General features: G+C 37.1%; 1 protein-coding gene across 1 annotated transcript in view; it reads left to right on the forward strand.

Annotated features, from left to right (window-relative positions):
• The window catches only part of Ipk1 (Inositol phosphate kinase 1), a 376,999-nt gene that overhangs the window by 324,271 nt on the left and 38,037 nt on the right, over positions 1-14,691 (forward strand). The window lies entirely within an intron of this gene.

Genomic DNA, 14,691 nt, shown 5'->3' on the forward strand with positions numbered 1-14,691 from the left:
TTAGCTTTCTAATGATATACATATTCGGTTTATCGGTTACTTAAAACCGGTTCCAAAATCGGGTTTAATATCAGAATATCCGGTTCAAAAATTTAAATAACCGGATCTTTCCTCCAATAAAATTTGTTATTAACGTGTTCGTCATTACAAGAGCTATTTATGGTAAGTATTTCAGAAGCACCACAGACCAATAACGAATATACATAAAAACAAAACATAGTTTTCTGAACAAAAACCGGTAAAATGTCAAAAGGGACCATGAAAACGGGGAAATATCGATTGGTCATCAATGAGAACCGTACCTAAAATCTTCTGAACAACATTTTTGTAGAGTATTTGGATGCTGTAAAATGTCGCATTGTGGTACTTTTACTACGGTTCAAAAAATAAAGGACGAAAAGGACATGAAAGGAATTGAGTTAGAGGGATGAAATATTCTACAAAAAGATTCACCAGTCGATTTGACTGAAGACATGTAATGTCAAAATGAAGCTACAATAACGCTTTAGAGAGATATAAAGCTATTTGTTCTCAAATTAAGAGGCCAAAATTAAACCATTAATCACGCAATATCTCGGAAACTTGACCTATGGTGAAAATTTCATTTTGGGTTCTCAGTACACTCACCAAGGGCTTTCATCTCCAAAAGTAATTTTCCACCCACTGACTTTGAGTTCCATTTTGTAGCACAGTGTCGTTTATCGATATTTTCCGAAAAGTGTGCACCTTCTCGAGGCCATAACTACCTGAAGGAGCGCTCCAATGCTTTTGCGATGTACTAGAGAGTTATTTATTATTGTCTTGGCTACATTTGTTGTCTTTGTGTTGAATCGAAAATCTCAGTGGTTTGGTTGTTATATGCCAAAATGTCCAAAAATCCTTGAAAAAACACTTCAAGTCAAAATCCGGGGGCTCGATTTTCACCGTAGACATATGGTCTAGTTGACTTTTTTGCTCAGTACAATCCCAAAAATCAGAATCTCCAGGCGCCCGATAACACTTTTTTCCTTCCATACAAATCGCCCCGGCCTATCTACCAGCCAATCTACGTTGACGTTGAATATCGAAGTCGTGTAAACCACGACCTGTACCGGTTATGCAACGAAATCGGTATAGTTAAGTACAGTAATGTGAAGTTAAGTACTGACAATGTAGTTTTGAATGACGATTTTTTGCAATTATCGATAACAGTCCAACCGTCCAGCAACCATAAAATATTTTGTGGTTGCATGATGAATGACAAAAATGAACGGCTACACTAGCAAGCAACAACAAAGCTGTAATTCAAAACTGACAATGTGTACCCAGCTTTAAACGTATCGAGTTACAACGATTGTGTTGGCTAGGCCATGTCATGAGAATGAGCGATGATAAATGCACTAAAAACCCGCATAAATAATGGTCGTAGAACTAGAAGGCTAAAGCTTCGATGGAATGTCGAGATCAAAAACGTGTTATTCAAAATTGGGAAAGAAAAGCAACAAATATAGAGAAGTTGACATCTATTCCTGCAGAGGGTCTCCTAAGTTAGTAAGTAATAATATTTCTTCTGTGTACTTATTGCAGACTAAAATATCATCAATAAAAAAAAAAATAAAATGACATTTGAAAATGCAACATTACTATTAATTTACAACTTATACTTGTATAACATTTTTCTGAGAAAATAATTGTTATCATATCCTTAATTATAATAATATTATGAAATAAGAAAGAAAGACATACAATTAAAAAAATAGCTTAGCAATATAAACAAAAATAAAAATATAAATAAAAATCAAATGTCGTTCGTTGGTAATGGCATCAGTTGAGAATGGCTGGACCGATTTGGATAATTCTTTTCGTGAAATGTTCGCCATAACCCGACTTTGTTTTTATGCAACGAAAATTTGACACGCCCACTTTTACGCCCAGTTTTTCAATTTTTATCTTTTCTACAAAAACGACTGAACCGATTGGCCCCGGTGCAAATAGGCAACGAATTTAGTTTCGGAGTGGGCGGGGTACTTCCCCTATACCCTATTTTTATAAATACTATATTTAACATAATTACAAATGTATCGGTTTGGAAATTAATTTGCGAGACAATTGTGGTTGTGTCTCCGACCTTACATACTTTTTTTAGTACCCAAAGACTTGACCATTCCTACTTTTTAAAATATGTTACATCGACAAAACTACTGAACCGAATTTTCAGGGAATGTACAGAGATGGCCTCCGGTGGAAATAGGAGGCATATTTTCTTGAATTTCGAAGGGGTGGCGTACTTCCCTTCGCCATATTTAAAAAAAAAATCTTTTATGAATAAATATCAAATGACGTCATAACCCAACTTAGGTTTTTATGGAAAAAAATTTTACCGCGCCCAAATTTTTCAATTTTCATTGCAAATTAAATTTTCAATTTAAAGTTTTTCTGCAAAAACAACTGAACCGATTTTCCTAAAATTGTCAGGGAATGTACCGGGATGGCCCCCGAAAACAGGCTACATATTTTATTGAATTCAAGAGGGGCGGGGTACCACCGCTATGCAATATTTAAAAAAGCTATATTTGCAAAAATTACGCATGTATCGCTTTAAAAAAAATTTACGGATTCATCTACAATATAGTACTTCTTTGGGGAATAAAGATCAGACCACGCCTTTTTTAAATTTTATATCTCCAATACTACTGAACCGATTTGTATCAAATTTGCAGCAAAAGCTCAATGTTTGTCGTTGTTATGTATATTATATTATATGAATATGAATTTAAACGCTATATGTATAAGCCAAACCTATGATTATATCGGTTTCAGCATAAATTTTGGTAGGCCATGGGGTTATGTGTATACTAGGTACATATTTGGAGCCAAAAAACCGGACCACACACACTTTTTTAAATATGTTATATCTTGAAAACAGATGACAACGCCCAGTCTTTTATGCCCTCCACCATAGTATGGATGGTATATAAGGTTTGTTTTTCCGTTTGTAACGCAATGAAATAATCATTTGCGACCCCATAAAGTATATATGGCGAAAAACAAATTTTTTTTACAATCGACGAATCCGAGTTTCACCCATTCAGAATTCACGAACTGTTAACATATTCTATATAGTATGATATACATTCATTAAAATGAAGTGTTTTAGGAGGAATCCCATAAGGTCGACCATTAAAATTAATTTACGTGGAAGCTGCGTTGGCAGCTTGAAGCCAACAAGTTTTTTTATGCTCCCTTCCGATTTCTGACTTAACCTTACATTTTATAGACATATACCCAAAGAAAGAATTACAGAATACTCCATGGGCAACAAGATTGTAGTGTACGATTTTTCGATATATCCACGGCATACACCTAAAATTGATGCTGACATTTTGAAGCCGGAATTTTGGGGTTTTTTGAATTTTTTTAATAATCCGGACGCGCAAGAAGATAATATTCCAAACTCTTAACACGATTATAGAACTCGTGATTTTACGTCGTTTGATGCATATCTCATAAGTGTGCTCCTTACAGCATCCTAGTAATTGGATTCGAAAGGCCAAAATTTGATGCGTAAATTTTCTTACAAAACCTATTTTTTGCGTGTACAATTTACAACTGTCATTCCATTTCCTTTGAAACCCGCGTGAATTTAGTTTTTTTTACGCGACGGTTCTAATGAAGTCTTCCGCGATCGAATCCATCTTCTAAAACCGCGGATATAGATACCTTGAAAATCGGAAAATCAGCAAAAATATATTTTGACAAATCCGCGTACTAAACCGCGATTTTCTTTAAATTTTTTTACATAAATGGAATCCTTTACTGGCGATTATAATATTTGCGAAAAAGCGTGTCATAAAAGAAAAGAGATACGCGAGTAATATGGGTCTTTCACAAAAAATTGAATGTGGAGGCACATCCGCGATTCTTGAAGAATCTAGTTAAAATTGGTATATTTTGACGTATTTTTGATAGGCGCTGATGAAACCGGATGCGCATCAAAATCGTATGCACATTGCGCGACTTTTACCAACTTTAAGGTATTTTGCAGTGTATGATGCAACTGGCGGCACACAATGGCCCCTGAGTGAAACATCGAAATATGCATAAATTTTGAAAGAGATTGATTCGCTGTATCCAAAAACGGATGCGCATAAACCGACTTTAACTAATTCGCGAATAACGGGTTTTTTAATTTTAATATTAATTGAATGATTGTAATTTCAATATTACTCTAAATTTCCTACCCTTATAAGTTATCACAGTAATCAGTTAAACTCTCGCGATGGTAAACCATATTTTTTGATGAAGTTTTAACAGTATACATTCATTATTCTATGGGATTTTAGCAAAATAGTTGGAGAACTCCCAAATATTTTTTTCTAATTTTTAGAATCAAACCAAAAAAATATTTGCAACAATATTTTCCAACAATTAGTTTTTCTCTTTTGTTGTTGCTATAATATGCAATTTATGTACCCAATCTCTATAAATTTGGTAACATATTTTTCTACACATTGTCTAGATTCCGCATATATTTTTAAATTTATTTTTTGAAGGTTTGTACGGATTCTGGGAAAGGATAATTTGGATTTACTTCAAAATTTTTTTATTATTTGTTGATTTTCCGCGAAAATAATAATAAATTTAATAACTATTTAAACATCTACAAATAGATATGGAATGCTGTTAACGATTTATGCATACATTTTCTCATAACAACAAAAATGATATTTTTAAATATTTTTTCTTTATATGAGAATAAAAACCGCTATAACTTTTGCGCGCATTGGCCAATTTCGTGAACGCGAGCAGATTTGAAACCGGATTTTTTTCCTTTACCTCTATACCAAAAATCGTAGATGTGCTCGCAAAAAATTTTTTTAATTTTTTCCAAATGGAATTGTAAAGGAATTTTGTTATTCGCCATATATTCTTGATCAGCTTAAAATTCGATCTGTGCATGTCCGTCCGTCTGTGGTAATCACTCTAGCATCCACAAAAATGGAGATGGGACGCTGACATTTTGGGAAGATGCGTCTTTTGTTTGCAGGCAGGTCAAGTTCGATGATGGGCTATATCGATCCACGTTTTGGTATTTTGAAGTTTTTAGTCACATTTTCAAACCCAATTCGTTATAATTTGACATTTAGGGTTCCTAGTGATCAACAAACTTATATTCCAAAGAATATGGGCATAGGTCCATGTTTTGGTATAGCCCCCATATAACGGTACCTCCCGATTTTCGGTATTTTGAGAATTTTAGCTACAATTTTCACCCGAACTAGCTGTAAATTGACATTTGAGGTTCTAAGTGGTCATCAAACTTCTCCCCGAACATCGCCAACACAGGTCCATGGTTTGGTATAGCCCCCATATAACGGTACCTCCCGATTTTCGGTATTTTGAGAATTTTAGCTACAATTTTTACCCGAACTAGCTGTAAATTGACATTTGAGGTTCTCAAACTTCTCCACCGAACATCGCCAACATAGGTCCATGGTTTGGTATAGCCCCCATATAACGGTACCTCCCGATTTTCGGTATTTTGAGAATTTTAGCTACAATTTTCACCCGACCTAGCTGTAAATTGACATTTGAGGTTCTCAGTGGTCATCAAACTCCTCCACCAAACATCATCAACATAGGTGCATGGTTTGGTAAAGCCCCCATATAACGATACCTCCTCATTTTCGGTATTTTGAGAATTTTAGCAACAATTTTTAATCGAACTAGCTATAATTTGACATTTGAATTTTCAGTGATCACGAAACTTCTTCAATAAAATTCGTCAACATAGGTCCATCTTTTCGTATAGCTCCTATATAACGGTACCTCCCGATTTTCGGCATTTTGAGGGTCTACATTGTTTGATGGAACTACCCTCAATTTAATTTGACTTTTGAGGTTCTCTGCAGTTACAAAAATTTTCCATCAAAATTATAAAGATAGGTTGACACTTTGATATAGTCCCATAGGCAGTACATTTCACCTGGCTGAACACATTTTTCAGATTAGATTTGATAATTAAGACAAATGGTTGAAAATTTTTTCCACCTAAAATTGTGAAAGGACACTAATTATTGCATTTTAATTAATACTATTTTATGGTGGAGGGTGTAAAAAGTTCGGTCCGGCCGAACTTAACGACTTTTTACTTGTTAATACATTATTTTCCCAAAACTACTGAACTTAATTTCATGCAATATTCAGAAAATGTTCAGGAATATCCCGTTGTCCAAAATATATGTATATATATTTTTGTAGACTAATTTCGGGAGCCTATTGTTTTATAATCGCTATATTTGCTAAACTTATGAGTGCAGCGGCATGCAAATTAATTTTCGAGACAACGGTGTTTGCGCCTTCGAACAAGGAAAACGATATATTTACAAATTTCTTTAAATGGCGAGGTTCAACGGTACATCACCCATGCAAAACTAAAACATAAGTTTTAAAAAAGCGGGAGAATTCGACGTAACCATTTTTTAACTTTTCCTTTAGGATAAAGACAGGGGACGTGGACGATAAAAAAACCTAAACCGCATCAATGGGCGAAAAAATCCGACAAAGTCCGTAAGAGAAAAGAAAGGTTATACACAAAATCTGTTGATAAATTTAAAATCATCCTTGGCTTGACAATGGACCGAAGAAGTGAGGTAGAAAATAGCTATTTTTGAATTGTCAAGCATAAAGTCCATAAAAACTTGTCATTAAAACTCATTATGACTGGTCAGCAACGCGGACCGGGGTCTGCTAGTAGAAAATATATTCGATTTCGTACACTTATAGTTCGAAATTTCAAAAAAACCCTTTGTTACTATCCATCAGTGACTCCCCTAGGGGGAGCCTGTAACCCCTATAGGGCGCGTCCCCAGGTGGCGGATAGGGGAATGCTTCCCAGATATGGGTGGTAGGACGGAAATCAAATACGTCCCGCGGACCAACAGGTAGCTGCGTCTGTCTTACAATAAGCGGCAGCAAACGGCGTCTGTACTCCATTGGAGCGGCTGAATATGTAGATGGAAAACTTTAAACCCTTCAGAAGGAAACGGGAAACCACTGAAGTAATTTTCCTTGAAAATCATACAAATGAATAACACATCGCAGAATGAATGGCCCTCAGTCTCCGGCGAAAGGAGGGTGCTAAGAATCCCCGGAGGTAAAACAAAACAAAAACTAAATATTGGAACATGGAATGTAAGAAGCCTATATGAAACTGGAAAACTCAACAATGCTGTATGTGAAATGAATAGATTAAACATGGACATACTTGGAGTCAGCGAAACTTGGTGGACAGACTCTGGTGATTTTAGATTTGAAAACACAAAAGTATACCACTCCGGAAACCTAAACGGTGTACATAGAAAAGGCGTGGGTATTATAATGAAGAATCATATAGCTAATTGCGAAGCTGGATATGTCCCAATGTCTGAAAGAACAATGTTGGTAAAAATAAATGGAAAACCAATAAACATGAATATAATTCAAGTCTATGCGCCCACATGTGATGGAAGTTCAGATGAAGTTGAACAATTTTACGACGAAATAGGAAAACTTTTGAAAATGACAAAACCCCACGAATTAACCATCATACAGGGTGATTTCAATGCCAAAGTTGGCAATGAACATGTAACTGGCGTCACAGGAAAGCATGGATTGGGGGAGAGAAACGAAAGGGGAAATAGACTTGTACAGTTCTGCCAAGAACGCAACTTTGTAATATCAAATACACTATTTCAACTCCATCCAAGAAGATTATATACATGGAAATCCCCACGGGACCATATAAATAATGTGGTTCGTAATCAAATAGATTATATTCTGATTAACAGACGTTTTAGCTCTTGTATAACAAAATGCTCTACATATCCTGGAGCGGATATACCATCAGATCACAACCTTCTTATGGCAAATGTTCGGACAAAGTTGGCAACAATTAGACGTAAAAAGAATGTACCGAAACCCGATATCAATAAATTAAGCAATCCCATAATTAGACGAGCAGTTGCGGATACTATTAACTCCGACCTCAGAATAATCCAGCAAGATGGTATAGAAACGGTATGGAATGATGTTAAGGATATTATCAAAAATACTATGAGAAATACTTTAAAAAAGGATCCAGCCCCAAAATATGAAGAGTGGATGACTGATGAAATCAGAGAACTTCGATTAGAACGGAAAAAATTCAAAAACGTAAACTTTGAAAGATATTGGGAAGTCAATAAAGAAATAAGAATCGCAACGCGCATCGCTAAAAATGAACAAATCAAACGTAAATGTGAAGAAATTGAAGCCCTGCAAACACTCCACGACGACTTTAATTTGCACAAAAAGCTGAAAGAAACAGCCGGAATATACAGAAGAAAACCGCCAAATATACTCTTTGACGATAACAACCAACCCGTTTTTGAAATCTCAAAACAAAAGCAAGTATGGAAGGAATACATATCAAAATTGTTTACAGATCAGAACAGATCAGACTATAATCGCAATGAAAATTCCCTTGAAAGCGAAAATCCTATTACCAAAGAAGAAGTCGTCTATGCAATAAAAACCCTGAAGGACAGAAAAGCTGTGGGACCAGACGAAATTCCCGCTGAATTGCTCAAATTAATAGATGAAAATAATATACAACTGTTTGTGAAACTCTTCAACGATATATACGACACAGGACAATATCCACGAGATTGGCTGAAATCTACATTTGTTCCCATACCAAAGAAAGCAAACGCCAGGAATTGCAACGATTATAGAATAATTAGTCTAATGAGTCACGCCTTAAAAATTTTTTTACGTATTATTCACAAAAGAATATACACTAAATGTGAAGCAGCAATGGGAGAAACCCAATTTGGATTTAAGGAGGGAATGGGAACCCGGGAAGCACTGCTTGGTGTTCAAGTGCTCATCCAGAAGTGTCGCGATGTCCAAAAAGACATATTTATTTGTTTCGTGGACTACGAAAAGGCATTTGACACAGTTCGACACGACAAACTGGTTGAAATTTTAACATCAATAGGTATTGAACCCAAAGAACTAAGATGCATAAAAAATCTTTACTGGAACCAGACAGCATCAGTAGTAGTATCCGGTGAAACATCCGATGAAATAACAATATCCAAAGGTGTTCGACAGGGGTGTATACTCTCACCATTATTATTTAATATATATGCGGAACAGATTTTTCGAGAGTGTGTAGAAGGAAAGAGGATTGGAATAAAAATACATGGGCAATTCATTAACAATATACGATACGCTGATGGCACCATGATAGTAGCGAGCTCTTTAGGTGGCCTCCAAAATCTCCTTAATTCTCTCAACGAAACAAGTAATTCGTACGGATTACATATTAATCTCAATAAGACAAAATTTATGATCATTAGTAAAAGTAACAATGTTTACGACTCCTCACTAAAAATCAGTGAATCAGAAATAGAGAGAGTAAAATCGTATAAATACTTGGGAGTGCAATTAAATGAGCAATGGGAGTCTTCTAAAGATATAAGATGTCGGATAGAAATGGCGAGAGAACAGAAAAGTACAGAAAAGTACTAAACAGCCACGACATCAATATTGAACTTAAAAAACGGTTTATCAAATGCTATGTATGGTCAGTTCTATTATACGGTGCTGAAACATGGACTGTAAAATCAGCAGACGAGAAGAAACTGGAAGCTTTTGAAATGTGGACATACCGACGTGTGCTCAAAATTCCATGGACCGATCGAGTGTCAAATACCGAAGTCTTAAGAAGAATTAATGAACAACGACAGTTAATGAAAACCATCAAAACCCGAAAAATTTCTTATTTGGGACATTTGATGAGGAACAATAAATATAAGATACTGCAGATAATTCTCAAATCCCAAGTTGAAGGAAGACGTTGTAGAGGTCGAAGAGAACTGTCCTGGCTAAAAAATATTCAAGACTGGACCGGATACCGTGATGAACTCAGTCTTCTTACAGCAGCTAAAAACAGACAACTATCGCTTTCCACATAAAATAAATATTTCCAATAAGAATGTAACAAAATGTATGATCGCTTAACATCCGAACAACGGATATGCAAATAAAGAAGAAGAAGAAGATCAGTGACTCTGATTCCAAATTTCAGAATTCTAACTCTATGGTACCCGTTTTGAAAGGGTACCATTTTTAGTACATCTTAGTACTTTTCGTACCTTGGAACCAAGAGTGACCCTCATGCAAAATTTTAAGATTCTTGCATCGGTGGTTTCGTCTGGGCGATGATATGCCAGTCACTCAATCAGTAACTCACTCTCCCATTACTAAACTCTTTATATATTAAGATGGATAAACTATGTATTTTTTATTTATATTTTTTAGTTTAAAGTGTTCAATAACTCCACACAAATAGTGTACCTTTGTTTAAAATTGCTTCCTTCCCTGCCACAAACACGTAGACTTCCTCCCATGGGGTTTTTACTGATATTCAAATTCAAATCAATCATCATTGACTGAGCAATGCCTGAGAACCATGATATGCAAAATTGTTTCTTCCATTTAAACTTCTTATTCTTCTTCCTTCCACAATACTAGTTCGTAAATTTTATTGCTTTGTAGTTTTGCATTTTGTTTTCTGTCCCTCTTGGCCTCATTCTTTGTCCGTACAGGTGAGTTGTTGAGGTGTATCCTTGTCGTTTTTTGTTTTGTATACAAAATAGAAAATCTCCAGATAATATTGAATGCAAAAACATAAAACTGAAATGTAAAGAAACGTCCGTTTTACCATTTAAAATTTTGCAAATGCTGCAAGGGCAAAGGTTGTCGATGAGGGTCGGTCAGACTTTGTTCGTTATGATATCGATATCAGTATCAAAGGTGCTGCTATCACTTTGCTGTTGTATAGAATACGATAGCAAGATGACTTTGTTGTTTAAGTTGGAATAACTACAAGGAATAGCTGAAGGAAGAATTTGAGATTATTTTATTTGAGAAGTGATGCACGCTATGGCAGGTGATTGGCTATTTTTGATATGAAACAGATTTTGTTTAGCACTACATTTGGATATTTCCTCATGGGAAACTTAAAATATTATATAAGATATAAACATTAGAGCATTTTTCTCGATATTAAGTTCAACGGGTTTCTTGCACGGATGCACTAGAACAACAAACCGAACCTAATTTAACATAGCTAGATTTCCAAGTGATGAAATTTGTTTCTTCTACAACTTTAGTTTTGTTACGAATTGAACTTTGTTGCCTAATAGCAAAGAGGATGGTAAGCATTCGTTTTTTGCAAAGATAAAATGATGAATTGAAATATACAAGAAACTTCAATCCGACATACCTTTGTATACATTGAGATTCAGTAACTTTGTTTCCTCTGAACATTGTTGTAATTTTACAAATTCTTTGCGTTTGTGCTGCAGGTAAACGGAAAGCAAAGTATGTACAAAATAGTGTTTCACCAAAAAATGTTCCATATTTTTTGGCAACGGAAACTCCGTTCGAAACAAATAAAACAAATACAAATGTAAAATTTGCATTTTCCTTAAGAATTGTTCTTAGACAGAATCAGCATCGTATATTGAACTCTCATAATAAGTCTTAACACACACAAACACACTCACCGAAAACGTGAATACAAAACAACAACCGTTTTAAGGGACTTAAGAATTTAAGCAACGTATCCTGGGACTAAAAGTATTTAAGCCAACGTAGGTTGCTTCTGAATAAACAAGTAAAAAAGTGTCCCTCAGCCAATGTGAAGCGAAACTTTTACCTCCGGACAGATCGAATGTATTTCAGGTCTCTTCAGAATTTGGCCCTTTTTGGACATTTGAACTTGCCGATAACAATGTGGAATAGGAATTAACTGCACTAAGACACAAATGTTGAACTTTTGTAGGGCAGGTACTCTTAGGGAGGACCGATATGGGCCATTTTAGAAGTTAAACTAAATTTTGATAAAATATTAGGAGATCCAAAGTGATTTTTTTTAAATATTGGGGAGAAGTACCGAAAGTTGTGGACCGGTATTGCCCATGTGACTAAGTTTAGCCAAATGTTGGACCAAATCGGTTGAACAGTTCGAGAGTTATCGTGTTCTCCGACCGCCGAATATGGTGACATAGGGGTTTTTTACACCTTTCGGTCTGTTTTCGCAAGAAATATGGACTTGCCCCTGAAAAAACTTTTACCATCGTAATGGAGGTTGCCTTTTTGCACCTTTCCGGCCATTTTCTCGGGAAGTATGGACTTGCCCTTGATGAAACATGTACCATCGTATGGGGGGAAGTGAATACAAGTTGTTGCAACAAAAATCAAAGCTATTCGAGAGTAGGTCCTAAACTGAACTTGTCCGAAATTTTGTGTGGGAGGTTCCCGAAGGAGTGGACCGATTGAGTCCATATTGAAACTTCATCTAAATCTGGTAGACATTTCACGAGTTGCAAATTATGGACCAAATCGGTTACTTTCTTCAAGAGTTATCATACGTACACATTTTCCGAACATTTTCGAACTTTTGTGGGGGAGGTACCGGAAGGAGTGAACCGATATAACCCATCTTCGACCTTAAACTAAGTTTGGACAAAATATTACGGAAGCCAAATTTTGGACTGAATCGGTTGATCCGTCCGAGAGTTATCGTGCGCTCCAGCCAGCCAGACAGGCAGACGGACGGACATTGCTCAATCGACTCCAAATTGTCTAACACACATTTCGTCCAAACATACTTGGGGTCTAAAACCATTATTTCGATGAGGCACATTTTGCCCGTGTGAAAGTGTATGTACCCTCGTTAGCATAAATTCTAAGGGTATAAAAATTGGAAAGCGTGCTTCCTAAGACCAAATAAAAAGATGCTTCCTAAGATAGTTTCCAATGGAAATGGTGTTACCTACAACCATTTGCAATACAAAGTGTTCTTTCCACAGGAAAAGGTAATGTCCTTTCTTGAAAAATTAGTGCTTCCTAAAACCCTTTACAAAAGAATAGGTGCTTCCTGAGACCTTTTCCAAGGAAAAGGTACTTCCATAGACCCTTTCTCAAGTAACGGGTGCTTTCATAGACCCTTTCCCAAGGAATGGGTGCTTTCTAAAACCCTTTCCCAAGGAAAGGGTGCTTCCTAAGACCCTTTTCCAAGGGAAGGGGTACTTCCTAAGACCCTTTCCCAAGGAAAGGGTACTTCCATAGACCATTTTCCAAGGAATGGGGATCTTCCTCAGACCCTTCCCAAGGAAAAGGTGCTTTCATAGACCATTTCCCAAGAAATGGGGATCTTCTTAAAACCCTTTCCCAAGGAAAGGGTGCTTCCCAAGACCCTTACCCAAGGAAAGCGTGCTTCCTTAGACCCTTTCCCAAGGAAAGTGTGCTTCCCAAGACCCTTTCCCAAGGAATGGGTGCTTCCTAAGACCCTTTTCCAAGGGAAAGGGTGCTTACTAAGACCATTTCCCAAAAATAAAGGGTGCTTCCTAAGACCCTTTCCCAAAGAAAGGGTACTTCCTAAGACCCTTTCTCAAGGAAAGGGTGCTTCCTAAGATCCTTTCCCAAGGAAAGGGTGCTTCCTAAGACCCTTTCCCAAAGAAAGGGTGCTTCCTAAGACCCTTACCCAAGTAAAGGGTGCTTCCTAAGACCCTTACCCAAGTAAAGGGTGCTTCCTAAGACCCTTACCCAAGTAAAGGGTGCTTCCTTAGACCCTTTCCCAAGGAAGGGTGCTTCCTAAGACCCTTACCCAATTAAAGGGTGCTTCCTAAGACCCTTACCCAATTAAAGGGTGCTTCCTAAGACACTTTCCCAAGGAAAGGGTGCTTCCTAAGACACTTTCCCAAGGAAAGGGTGCTTCCTTAGACCCTTTCCCAAGGAAAAGGTGCGTCCTAAGACACTTTCCCAAGGAAAGGGTGCTTCCTTAGGAAGGGTGCTTCCTAAGGGTGCTTCCTAAGACCCTTACCTAATTAAAGGGTGCTTCCTAAGACACTTTCCCAAAAAAAAGGTGCTTCCTAAGACACTTTCCCAAAAAAAGGTGCTTCCTAAGACACTTACCCAAGGAAAAGTTTCTTCCTTAGACCCTTTCCCAAGGAAAAGGTGCGTCCCTTTCCCAAGGAAGCGTGCTTCCTAAGACCCTTTCCCAAGGAAGGGTGCTTCCTAAGACCCTTTCCCAAGGAAAGGGTGCTTCCTAAGACACTTTCCCAAAAAAAGGTGCTTCTTAAAACACTTTCCCAAAAAAAGGTGCTACCTAAGACACTTATCCAAGGAAATGTTTATACCTCAGATCCTTTCCCAAGGAAAGGGTGCTTCCTCAGATCCTTTCCCAAGGAAAGGGTGCTTCCAAAGACCCTTTCACACGATAAGAGGGCTTCCTATTAACCTTTCCCAAGAATAAGTTGCTTCCGAAGTCCCTTCCAAAGGAAAGGGTGCTTCCTTAGACCCTTTCTCAAGGAAAAGGTGCTCCTTAGACCCTTTCTCAAGGAAAAGGTGCTCCTTAGACCCTTTCCCAAGGAAAGTGCGCTTTCTAAGACCCTTTCCCAAGGAAAGGGTGCTTCCTAGGACCCTTTTCCAAAGAAAGTGAGCTTCCTAATACCATTTCCCACGGAAAGGGTGCTTCTCAAGGAAAATATGCTTCCTAAGACATATATATAGTTGTTCCACAAACATCCCAGACGGGACAGGGGAGGCTTCTCTCATATCAATGAGTGCACCCCGATCAATGATATGGGACCTACTGTTTATAGCCGAGTCTGAATG

Source organism: Musca autumnalis, unplaced genomic scaffold, assembly GCF_047663935.1.
Source record: "Musca autumnalis isolate F117 unplaced genomic scaffold, ASM4766393v1 scaffold_5, whole genome shotgun sequence".
Taxonomy (NCBI): Eukaryota; Metazoa; Arthropoda; class Insecta; order Diptera; family Muscidae; genus Musca; species Musca autumnalis.